Genomic DNA, 11,489 nt, shown 5'->3' with positions numbered 1-11,489 from the left:
CCAGCACTCCTGGCATGGGGGTGGAAGCCGACGACTTGCATCTCTCAGATTTCATAAACGGCCGCATAGAAGGTAATATTTTAAATTCAAAAAGCGTTTCTTAGCGCATAGGAACAAGTTTTCAGCGCACAAGATAAACACGAGCGAGTTTACTCAAAAATTACATCCCCGGTACATTCATTCGCTACAAGACGGGCACCCTTCAGGACACCCTCATAATACATCTCGGGCCTACGATGCTCCTTCCCCTCCGGTGGCCCATCCTTCACCAGCTTCTCAGCATCCAGCTTGCCCCAGTGCACTTTAGCACGGGCAAAAGCCCTGCGGGCACCCTCGATGCACAGGGAGGGCTTGATGACTTCAAGCCGTGGACAGGCATCCACCAGCCGCCGCACCAGCCCAAAGTAGCTTAACGGCATGACCTCCCCAGGCCACAGCCGGCCTATCAGGCCCTTCATGGCCTGTTCGGCTGCCTTATGAAGCTTCACCAGCTGCTTCAGCTGGTCGCTCAAAGGCACCGGGTGTCCGGCCTCAGCATACTGGGACGAGAACACCTTCTCGGTCGAGCTCCCTTCCTCGGCCCAGTAGAACGCGGCGGCGTCGGATGCACTGGGCGGCAGATCTGCAAATGCTCCTGGGGAACTCCGGATTCGGGTAAGTAACAGGTAATTTACTTTCACATGTTTGCTTTGCATAGAGAATGCCTTACCCGCCGCAATCTTTTTCATCGCCTCAATCTCCTGGAGGGCTTTTTGGGCTTCGGCCTTGGCAGATTGGGTGCTTTCAAGTGCCGAGGCAAGCTCGGACTCTCGAGTCTTCGAGTCAAGCTCTAACCTCTCATGTTTTTTCACAAGAGCATCGAGCTCTTGCCGCACCTCCGCCACCTGCGCCTCTTGCTTCTCTCGCTCTGAGCGCTCCATGGCCGCATTATCTTCGGCCTTGGAAAGCGCTTCCTTCAGGGTTGCCACCTGGGTTGTGGCCCCTGCAACATTCACGTTGGTCCTGTCATTATTTGCAACCAGGTATTTCTATATACATTTACATAAGGTATTACATGCCTTCCTTGTCCTCGAGCTGCTTCTTGGCACGGCCGAGCTCGTTCTCGGACCGCTCGAGGCTCTGCTTCAATGCCTCGACCTCCGTAGTCAGTGCGGCAGAGGTCAGCAGCGCAACCTGCATTCCCATATTGACATATTTATGTTAGACTCCTGCGTATATCTTTTTTTTATCCTCAGTCCGACTTTTCTTTCCAAACACCAAACTGAGCATCAGGGGCTACTGTCTATGCGGTAACATTTTTATATGTTTTAAATACATACCTCAAAGCCTGTTAGCAGGCTGGTACAGGCTTCTGTCAGCCCGCTCTTGGCGGACTGAACCTTCTGAATCACCGCACTCATAACAGTGCGGTGCTCCTCGTCGATGGAGGTGCTGTTAAGCACCTCTAGCAAATTGTCTGGCGTCTCCGATTGGACGGAGGCCGCCGGCGTCATAGGCTTGCCCTTCTTACGAAGGGGCCGCCTGCCGGACTCCGGAACCACTGAAGGCTCTGGAGCGGTGTCCGGCCAAGGGCCGGACTTAGATCCCTCTGGGCTTTACCCCCTTTGGGCCTGGACTCTGGGAGGTCACCTTGTGGCACCTCTAGGACCACCTCCTCCTGGTTTAGTCCCTTTTGGGACCCCACCTCGGCGTTGTCCATGGGGAGAGGGGAGGAGGCTGTCGGAAGTGAAGCGCTATTCACATCCGACGAATCCAGGGAGCCGCTCGACGAATCGCCGAGCTGAGCCTTGGGCGGTGAGGGAATCCTGGATTAGGGGGTGTCCGGCTAGCCGGACTAAGACCTTTGGCCGGACTCCCGGACTATGAAGATACAAGATTGAAGACTCCGTCTCGTGTCCGGATGGGACTTTCCTTGGCGTGGAAGGCAAGCTTGGCGATATGATATGAAGATCTCCTCCCATTGTAACCGACTCTGTGTAACCCTAGCCCTCTCCGGTGTCTATATAAACCAGAGAGTTTTAGTCCGTAGGACGAACAACAATCATACCATAGGCTAGCTTCTAGGGTTTAGCCACTCCGATCTCGTGGTAGATCTACTCTTGTACTACCCATATCATCAATATTAATCAAGAAGGAGTAGGGTTTTACCTCAATCGAGAGGGCCCGAACCTGGGTAAAAACATCGTGTCCCTTGTCTCCTGTTACCATCCGCCTAGACGCACAGTTCGGGACCCCCTACCCGAGATCCGCCGGTTTTGACACCGACATTGGTGCTTTCATTGAGAGTTCTGCTGTGTCGTCACCACAAGGAAGGATGCCGCATCCCGTCTTTAAAGACGGCGTCGTTGATAAAGGAGCTTTCGCTGTCGGCCAAACTCTCCGGCTAGGCAGGTTTTTGATGACCGCCTGTCCGGCCGCCGCGCCGACGATGACCTCTCGGGCCATCGAAAGCAATCTTCACATCATCTCGTAGCTTGCCGAGCAGTTAGATCCGATAGAGCTCCTCTCCCTGAACGAGCTCTTGGATCGCATCGCGGCCCTGGGAGTCGCTACTGATTACGACCAGATTGGGCATAAACCCGATCAGAGAGAGATTGACTCTCCCCAGATTACCCATCATGTCGAAGTGGTGGAAGAACAATGCGGCGAGTCTTCGCCCGCCCTAAGGACCAGATGTGTCCGGATTCCCGATCCCTCCAAGACGGGTACCCGCGGAGGGGAGGATGTCGCCCAAACCCTGAACCTAAAGTCAGACAGCAGGCCCGATTCATTGAATAATATCCAAGAAAGCAAGCTTCCGAATTCGGAAACCGCTGGGCCCCTGAATCTTACATCGGGCAGGGTTCCGGATTTAACTCCACCCGCCCACCCAAGTATATGGGATTTATCCCTAATACGGCAAGAGCCCAGAGAAACAGTACACCACTACTGGTCCAGATTCCTCCTGGTTATGAACAGGATAAAGGACTGTCGTGAGAAAGAAGCAATTTCACTCTTCTGCTACAATTGCACGGACATCGGAATCCTCAACGCCATAAGTCGCCGCGAAATTACACGATTCGCCGACTTAACATCCATAGTACGAAAGTACTATGCGACTGAAAGCGTTCGGAAAACTGAAGATAAATTTTGGGACAATCCGGCCCCGAATATAACACGAGTCCGAAACAAAAGGGCGCATTATCGCCAGGCATCTGAACCAAACATCGAAAAACAAAAACCCTCTACAGGGTACGGGACCGTATTGGAAGGATGACTCAATGGACCCTGTAAAATTCATAATTCAGGGGAAGCCACTCCAAGGCACAGCCTTATAGCATGTCGGATACTATGGCAGGTGGCCCGCAGTGGCAAGGAGCTTTTGACTCCAGCACCCGAAGAATTCCTCCCCAGTACGGTGTTGACAGTCTTCGAGACCTTCAGATCAAACAATGCAAAGAAATGAACACTTCACAACCTTGCCGAAGTCTACCAAGTGGCAACAATAAACCCATGGAGTGACACGACTATCACCTTTAATGCCAGTGACGAACCTAAATTCCGGACAGCCCGAGCACCAGCCGCATTGGTCCTCCGTCCGATAGTGGACGGCTTCCGACTCACAAAGGTACTCATGGACGGCGGCAGCGGACTCAACCTCATCTACGAGGAAACCCTGCGGAAAATGGAAATTGACTAGAGCCGCATTGAGCGAAGCAACACAACTTTTAGGGGAATAATTCCAAGTCGGGAAGCATGCTGTTCAGGAAAAATCACAATGGATGTGGTGTTCAGCACGCCGGATAATTACAGATCCGAGGAAGTCACGTTTCAAGTGGCCCCGTTCAGCAGCGGATACCACGCTCTGCTAGGGCGAGAAGCATTTACAATTTTCCAAGCCATACCCTATTACGGGTACATGAAGCTCAAAATGCCCGGACCCAACGGAATTATCACTCTCGCAAGTGATCCGGACATAGCGCTCCGCGCTGAAAACAAGACAGCCGCACTGGCCCTGGAGGCATTATCCGAGGCCCTAGCGGCCGAGAATTAACGGCGTTGCGCTCTACGGTGGATAGAGACGCCGTGATACTAGACAAGAGATCCAAGCCCACCTCTTTTAAACCAGCGGACGAAATAGTCAAATTCCAAGTCCATCCAACGGACCCTACAAAAACGGCCTCAATCGGGGCACAATTAAAACCCGATGTAGATGCCGCACTCAGAGACTTCCTGCGAGAAAATTGGGACATTTTCGCCTGGCACCCCTCAGATATGCCAGGAATCCAACGCAGGCTGGCTGAGCACAACCTAAACATCCTAAAAGGGTTTATACCCGTCAAGCAGACTCTACGGCATTTTTCCGAGCCCAAGAGACAAGCCATGGGAGAGGAGCTAGCAAAACTGCTGGAAGCCGGATTCATCAGAGACATAAAACATCCGGACTGGCTAGCAAACCCGGTGATGGTACCAAAGAAGGACAAATCTTGGCGCCTATGTGTCGATTTCAAAGACCTGAATAAGGCATGTCCAAAGGACGCTTTCCCACTCCCCCGAATTGATCAAATCATCGACGCCACCGCAGGACACGACTCATTGTGTTTCCTCGATGCATACTCTGGCTACCATCAAATCAAGATGGCAGAGTCAGACCAAGCCGCAATGACATTCATCACCCCATACGGCCCATTCTGCCTCAACACGATGCCCTTCGGGCTCAAAAACGCCGGCGCAACATATCAGCGCATGATTCAGACATGTCTGGCAAACCAGATCGGCAAAACAGTTGAAGCATATGTAGACAACGTGGTTGTCAAAAAAATACGTCGATACTCTAGTAGACGACTTGAGGCTCACGTTCGACAATCTCCGAACATATGACATTAAGCTCAACCCGGAAAAATGTGTTTTCGGCGTACCGGCCGGAAAGCTCCTGGGCTTCATCGTATCCGGTAGAGGACTTGAAGCAAACCCAGCCAAGATCCGAGCTCTGTCACAATTGGATACCCCAAAGGACCTCAAACAGATACAAAAACTGACAGGATGCGTGGCGGCTCTAAGCCGCTTTATCTCCCGCTTAGGAGAAAAGGCATTACCCCTCTACCGCCTCCTACGGCGCACCGACCACTTCGAGTGGACGGATGCCGCCACGGCCGGACTCGAAGAAATAAAAGCCATACTGGCAACAAATCCGGTCCTGGCTGCGCCCAACATAGGCGAACCAATGCTATTATACATCGCGGCAACCCATCAAGTTGTAAGCGTGGTGCTCGTCGTCGAATGAGAAGCGGATGGACACAAGTTCCCCCTCCAAAAACCAGTGTACTACGTGTCCACTATACTAACTCCATGCAAGTCACGGTACCCGCATTACCAAAAGATAGCGTATGCGGTGTTCATGGCATCCCGGAAGCTGCGACACTACTTTCAAGAGTGCTCCATAACAGTGGCATCCGAAGTACCCCTTAATGATATTATAAACAACCGCAATGCAACGGGCTGGATTGACAAATGGGCCATCGAGCTCCTCCCGTTCGACATAACCTACAAACCAAGGCGAGCTATTAAGTCGTAGGTTTTGGCCGACTTCATCGCCGAATGGACCGAAGCCGAACTCCCTAAAGAGTACAACACATACTCCAACTGGATCATGCACTTCAATGGCTCCAAAATGTTGGCTGGCCTGGGGGCTGGCGTCATTCTGACGTCCCCAACCGGAGACACAGTCCAATACATACTTCAGATAATGTACACGGATTCCAACAACGCAGCCGAATACGAGGCCCTTTTACATGGCCTCCGGATGGCAGTCTCCATGGGCATTCAGCGCCTAGAGGTCCGCGGGGATTCAAACCTCGCAATATCCCAAATAAATGGAGACTTCGACACCAAGGATCCGAAAATGGTAGCTTACCGCAACGCCATCTTAAAGATGTCAGCTCGGTTTGAGGGGCTTGAATTTCATCACATAGCCCGGGAAAATAACCAGGCAGCAGACGTGTTGGCACGCATTGGTGCTAAGCGTGAGGCCGTCCCTCCCAACATCTTCCTAGAAAGGCTGTTCAAGCCATCCGTATCATGGGAAGGAGAATCCGGAAACAATAGCCCAGACACAGCTACACCGCCCCTCACCGAACATTCTGACATAGACGGGGGCTCCGCCAACAAAACAACACCGTCAGCTCACGCAATAATGGCAGTGATTGCCCCCTTGGAAAGAACCATTCCTAGCCTACCTAACTAGGCAGGAACTTCCCGAGGACCAAAACGAGGCCCGCTGCATAGTGCGGCGATCTAAAGCCTACAAACTCCACGAGGGAGAACTTTACAAGAAAAGCACAACCGGAGTCCTTCAAAGGTGTATCTCCGAAGAGGAAGGGCAAGACCTTTTGGCTGAAATTCATGCCGAACTCGGCGGGCACCACGCCGCAGCTCGGGCCCTTGTAAGCAAGGCCTTCCGTACCGGATTTTATTGGCCAACGGCCTGGGCAGACGCTCAAGACTTAGTGCAACGATGTGTTGGTTGCCAGTTATTCGCCAACCAAAGCCACATGCCGCCTACCTCCCTACAAACTATACCCATTTCCTGGCCTTTCGCGGTCTGGGGGCTTGACATGGTCGGACCCCTTAAAGGAGGAACCCACAAGCAAAAATATCTACTGGTCATGGTGGACAAATTCACCAAATGGATAGAAGCCAAGCCTGTAAAGACGGCCGAATCCGGACCAGTGATAGACTTCATATCTGGGGTAGTACATCGTTACGGCGTCCCCCACAGCATCATAACCGACAACGTCACAAACTTCACGGCCAACGAAGTCAAACTTTGGTGCAAAAACATGGGCATCAAGCTCGACTATGCTTTAGTCTATCACCCTCAAACTAACGGTCAAGTCGAACGGGCCAACGGTCTCATTATGAGCGGCATCAAACCCAGACTAGTGCGATCCCTCAAGGAATCTAACACGCACTGGGTAGAGGAGCTTGACTCCGTACTCTGGGGGCTGCAGACCACGCTGAATCGCACTACCGGATTCACACCATTTTTTATGGTATACGGCGCAGAGGCAGTACTGCCATGCGACATAATCCATGACTCACCTAGAGTGCGCATGTACGAAGAAAGAGAAGCCGAGCTCAATCGGCAGGACAGCTTGGATGCATTGGAAGAGGAGCGCGACGTGGCAAAAGCTCGTTCCGCATTCTATGAACAGCAGGCTCGAAGATACCAAAGCAGAGAAGTACGGGCCAAAACCTATAACGTTGGCGAACTAGTTCTACGCCTGCCGGACAAGAAAAAGGATAAATTAAAGCCCAAATGGGAGGGCCCCTTCATAATTGACCAAGTACTGACCGGCGGAGCGTACCGTCTGCGAAACGCATCGGATAACCGACTCGAGCCAAACCCATGGAACGCAGCACGCGTACGAAGGTTCTACGCCTAGCGCCGGACTCCATGTTCGTTTCCTTCCTCCATCCCTTTGTTTTATTTTTTATTTTTTTATTGGCAGTCCGGGATTTTGTTCCTTCTCCCTACCCCCTTTTTTCTAACAAGCCCTTAGGGGTTTGCTTGTGCATTGTTCGCACACACCCAACGCGCTACCTGCACTCATAATACCTGGGGGCTTCTTTACCAAGAAGTTTATGTAAAACGGGCCTCATGCCCAAAACATGTGTGATGCTTCCGCATGAACCTTTTATACACCATTATATGCATCGATATGACTTAAGTTTTTGCCAAGCTGGGTTGCCTGGCTCCTGTGCCTACCCCTACGTTCCCGTTCGTTCGGCTAGGTGGTAAAGGGAGCACCTCTGCGATTGTTACTGCCGGGTCAGCCGGATGTGTACCTCAGACTGGGTGAAGCCGAAAGCTAGCGTTCTTAAGGGAATATTCGGTCGGTGAACTAAAAGATGATCTTTTGTATTTATTCATTTGCCCCCAGATGCTTTTCTGCCCTTTATGGCAGTTCGGACATGCACTTTAGGGCATGCCTCCTAGGGAAAGGAACCCCTAACGGAACTATTCTCCCTGGAAGATGTTTCTTACTAACCATGTAATATAACATAACTAGTTGGGCACTTGTCTGCTAAAGCACTTATGACCCCTATGCCTTGTCTCCATGCATGCCCCGGTTCTTACATAATCAAGAGGGTATTCGGAAACACTCCAGACTATAGGGTCCAGAGGTCGAAGCGAAAAGGTCCGCAATGAAAAATGATCTACAATCCGGCTAGAAGGCATCTTTTATGTCATTTTTACAGAGTCATTCCGACTCGGCATATTCTACTTCAATACCATCCAACAGGCGGTCTAATTTACAGTCCTGTTGGGAATACTTTGCAGCAAGCTCCACCTAGTCATATGCTAAGCTGACTGGTATCTCCTTTCCGTCCGGACCTATAGGGCCGACCTCGGCCATGTGGTTTGGGTCAGCCTTCGTGTACCGAGTCTTCACCATGGCCTAGGCCTCCCTGGCACCTTGACGGCAAGCCGATATCTTCCACAACCGGAAGCGCTACCGCACTCCCTCCAGTTTCTTTGTAAGCTCCTCAAGGCCTTCGGGCACGGAGAGGGATGGCCACATAGCCTGGATGACGCTTTGCATTGCCTGCCGAACTCGTTCGTGTAGTTGCAATAGCTCGGGAAGAAGGTCTCCCGTTGAACCAGGCATTTCCTCCGCAGGACGACCCGTCAGCAGACCTACAGACATAGCTATGTTAATCGACTTCCTCGCTGAATTCTTTTTTTCAAAGATTCGTTCAAGCACTTACTAAAAATGCCGCGTCGAAGTCGCCGATTCTCCTTCACGGTAGAAGACAGCTGAATGCGAACATCTTTCAGTTCCTCGCCCAGCTGGGTATTGGCGTCTTGAAGCTTGTTCTTCTCTTGCCTCACCCTTGTCAGCACGCTCTCGCCAGCCTTTAGTTGGCGTAGGAGTTGTTGCCTGTCTGGATTTACTCCGGCCTCATCTGCATTATTATCGTCAGGGTTGCACGCCTGCCGCATTTCAAAACGGAAGTATCTTTTGAAGTATATATTACCTGCGGGCGTCCCCGTGACATTTTCTGAAGAGGCTAATGCGGCCTCGAGCTGGGCCTTGCACTCTTTCGAGCTCCTAGGACAATTGCGTATTCTTCTTTGTAAGACACTGCATAACACATGATCCTTCAAACAATTATCTTCACTGTTTCAAGTCTCGGGGGCTACTGACATATATAACCTTCAATTCTACTCACCTGTATGTCTTTCACATACTGCTCCGTGGCTCTGGCTAGACCATTTTGAGCAGCACGGAGATACACATCTCCTGTATTAAAGGCGTCCAACGCCTCCGGGGAAAAACACACTTCACGAAGAACAGTCCGGCGACGCCTGTGGTTCAGGGCACTCTCCACTTCTGAATTGGTGGCAGATAGCCCGTCGGCGTCCTCTGTCGGAGGAGCGCCCAAGGCGCGTCCCGTGTCCGCCCCCGCTTCCAGACCCTGCCTCGAACCTTGGCCGGCGGACATAGTCCGGCGGGCTCTCTTCTTTCTAAAGAAAATCATGAGCATTAGTAGGACTCAAGGGCATAAACCCTAGGCGTTAAATTTGCACGTCATACCATTGCACCGGAATCTTGATCTGGTCCGCACTTCTTTTTGACCCACGTGGCTTCAGTGGCCCTTGTTGGCTACCCGCCGTGGGCTCGGCCTTCCGCCTCAAGGATTTACCCTGCGAAACATTGTTAGTATACGATGTGCAAGATAAAGCATGAGAATACTGGGACTTCGGTCTTAATTACCTTGGAGGCTGGAAGTAGTCCGGGATAGTCGGTCGTGATGGCCACTAAGGAGTTATCCTTACTCAATTGATGAAATACTCCGTCAATCAACTCCACACATAAGTCCGGATCTTCTTGGGAGTCTGGATCGAGGGACCGTTCCGGGTCCTCGGGTTGTGGAGCAATGCTGTTTATTTCCTTCATAGCCTGGCGCAGCTCCAGCGTTTAAACATTACTACACTAAGTACTCAACCACGGAAATTTCAAAAGCAGATGGGCAAGTGACAGTGTCCGCTCACCCAACTAGGTGGATTGTACATGGAGAATCCGCCTTCTGGGTTGACACGGAGGAATTCTTCCTCTTACCCTTATATAAAGTGGATAAGATTCTCGTTAAAGTGGCGGCCGAATCTGGCCCCTTGCGACCGCACCAGGTAGCGTCATCCTCCCCGTTGAAATCCCACATGGGCTGGCCTCTGTATTGAAGCGGCTGCACCCCTCGCGTAATGCATATGGCCATGACCTTGATCATGGTCAGTCCAGAATGAGCCAATAACCTTATCCGGCTCATCAGGTACAGGACGTCCCTGTCAGCTTCCCTCTGAGGGTTCCGCGGGTGCTAACTCAGGTGCTTCTTCAACGGGGAGTTATTGAACTCGGGTAGGCCGATCCGTACAGGGTCCGGCAGGGGGACGTCATCTATATAAAACCACTCCGAGGGCCAGTCTTCGGACGCCCTCTTTGGGGTGCCGGATAGATATCTGGTCCCGACGATGCGCCATAGTTCGGCTCCGCCCACCTGATAAATAGATCCCTCCTGAGAACGGGGCACAAGGCAAAACAACCTCTTCCACAGAGCGAAATGGGCCTCAACACCCAAGAACAGCTCGCAGAGGGCCACGAAGCCCGCGATGTGCAGAATGGAGGCGGGCGTGAGGTTATGTAGCTGGAGGCCGTAGAACTCTAGCAACCCTCGGAGAAACGGATGAATTGGAAACCCTAGTCCTCTCATCAAATAAGGGACTAAACATACCCGCTCGCCTTGAGAGGGTTTGGGAATGCCCTCCGCCTGCTCTCCGCCGTTATAAGCAGCTATCCCGGCCCGAACTGGGACCATATATGCTGGGGGGAGGAGCCCCCTGGACTGAAGCACTACTAACTCGCTATGCGGGACGGAGCACCGCCCCAATCTCCGGGCCAAGGGCTGGAGGCGCGAGAGGAGGAGCGGCACTGACTGACCATGGTGGAATGGATCTCTGTCAGAGACGCTCTGATGAAGACTCGCGGAGGGAAGATGGTGCGAATTGGATCTAAATCCCAGTCTCTTTTATGGGCGGCTCATTAACGCAACTAGGAGGGTAAGTGAAAAGAAAATCCCCTGGCTTTTCGCATTCGTTTGACGCGTGGAAGATGGTCATTATGGGGCACAGAAGCCGAGGAGGACACCACGCACTAGAAGCCGGTGACTATTCGACGGATACAAGGAATTTGAAGGAGAACCCGCCTTGCAATGCCGAAGACAACTTGCGCGCCGGACTCGACGTCATTGAAGCCTGGTTCGGGGGCTACTGTGGGAGTCCTGGATTAGGGGGTGTCCGGCTAGCCGGACTAAGACCTTTGGCCGGACTCCCGGACTATGAAGATACAAGATTGAAGACTCCGTCCCGTGTCTGGATGGGACTTTCCTTGGCGTGGAAGGGAAGCTTGGCGATACGATATGAAGATCTCCTCCCATTGTAACCGACTCTG

This window comes from Triticum dicoccoides, chromosome 7B (genome assembly GCF_002162155.2).
Source record: "Triticum dicoccoides isolate Atlit2015 ecotype Zavitan chromosome 7B, WEW_v2.0, whole genome shotgun sequence".
In the NCBI taxonomy this organism is placed as follows: Eukaryota; Viridiplantae; Streptophyta; class Magnoliopsida; order Poales; family Poaceae; genus Triticum; species Triticum dicoccoides.
The sequence above is the reverse complement of the archived record's forward strand: the minus strand, read 5'-3'. Positions refer to the sequence as shown.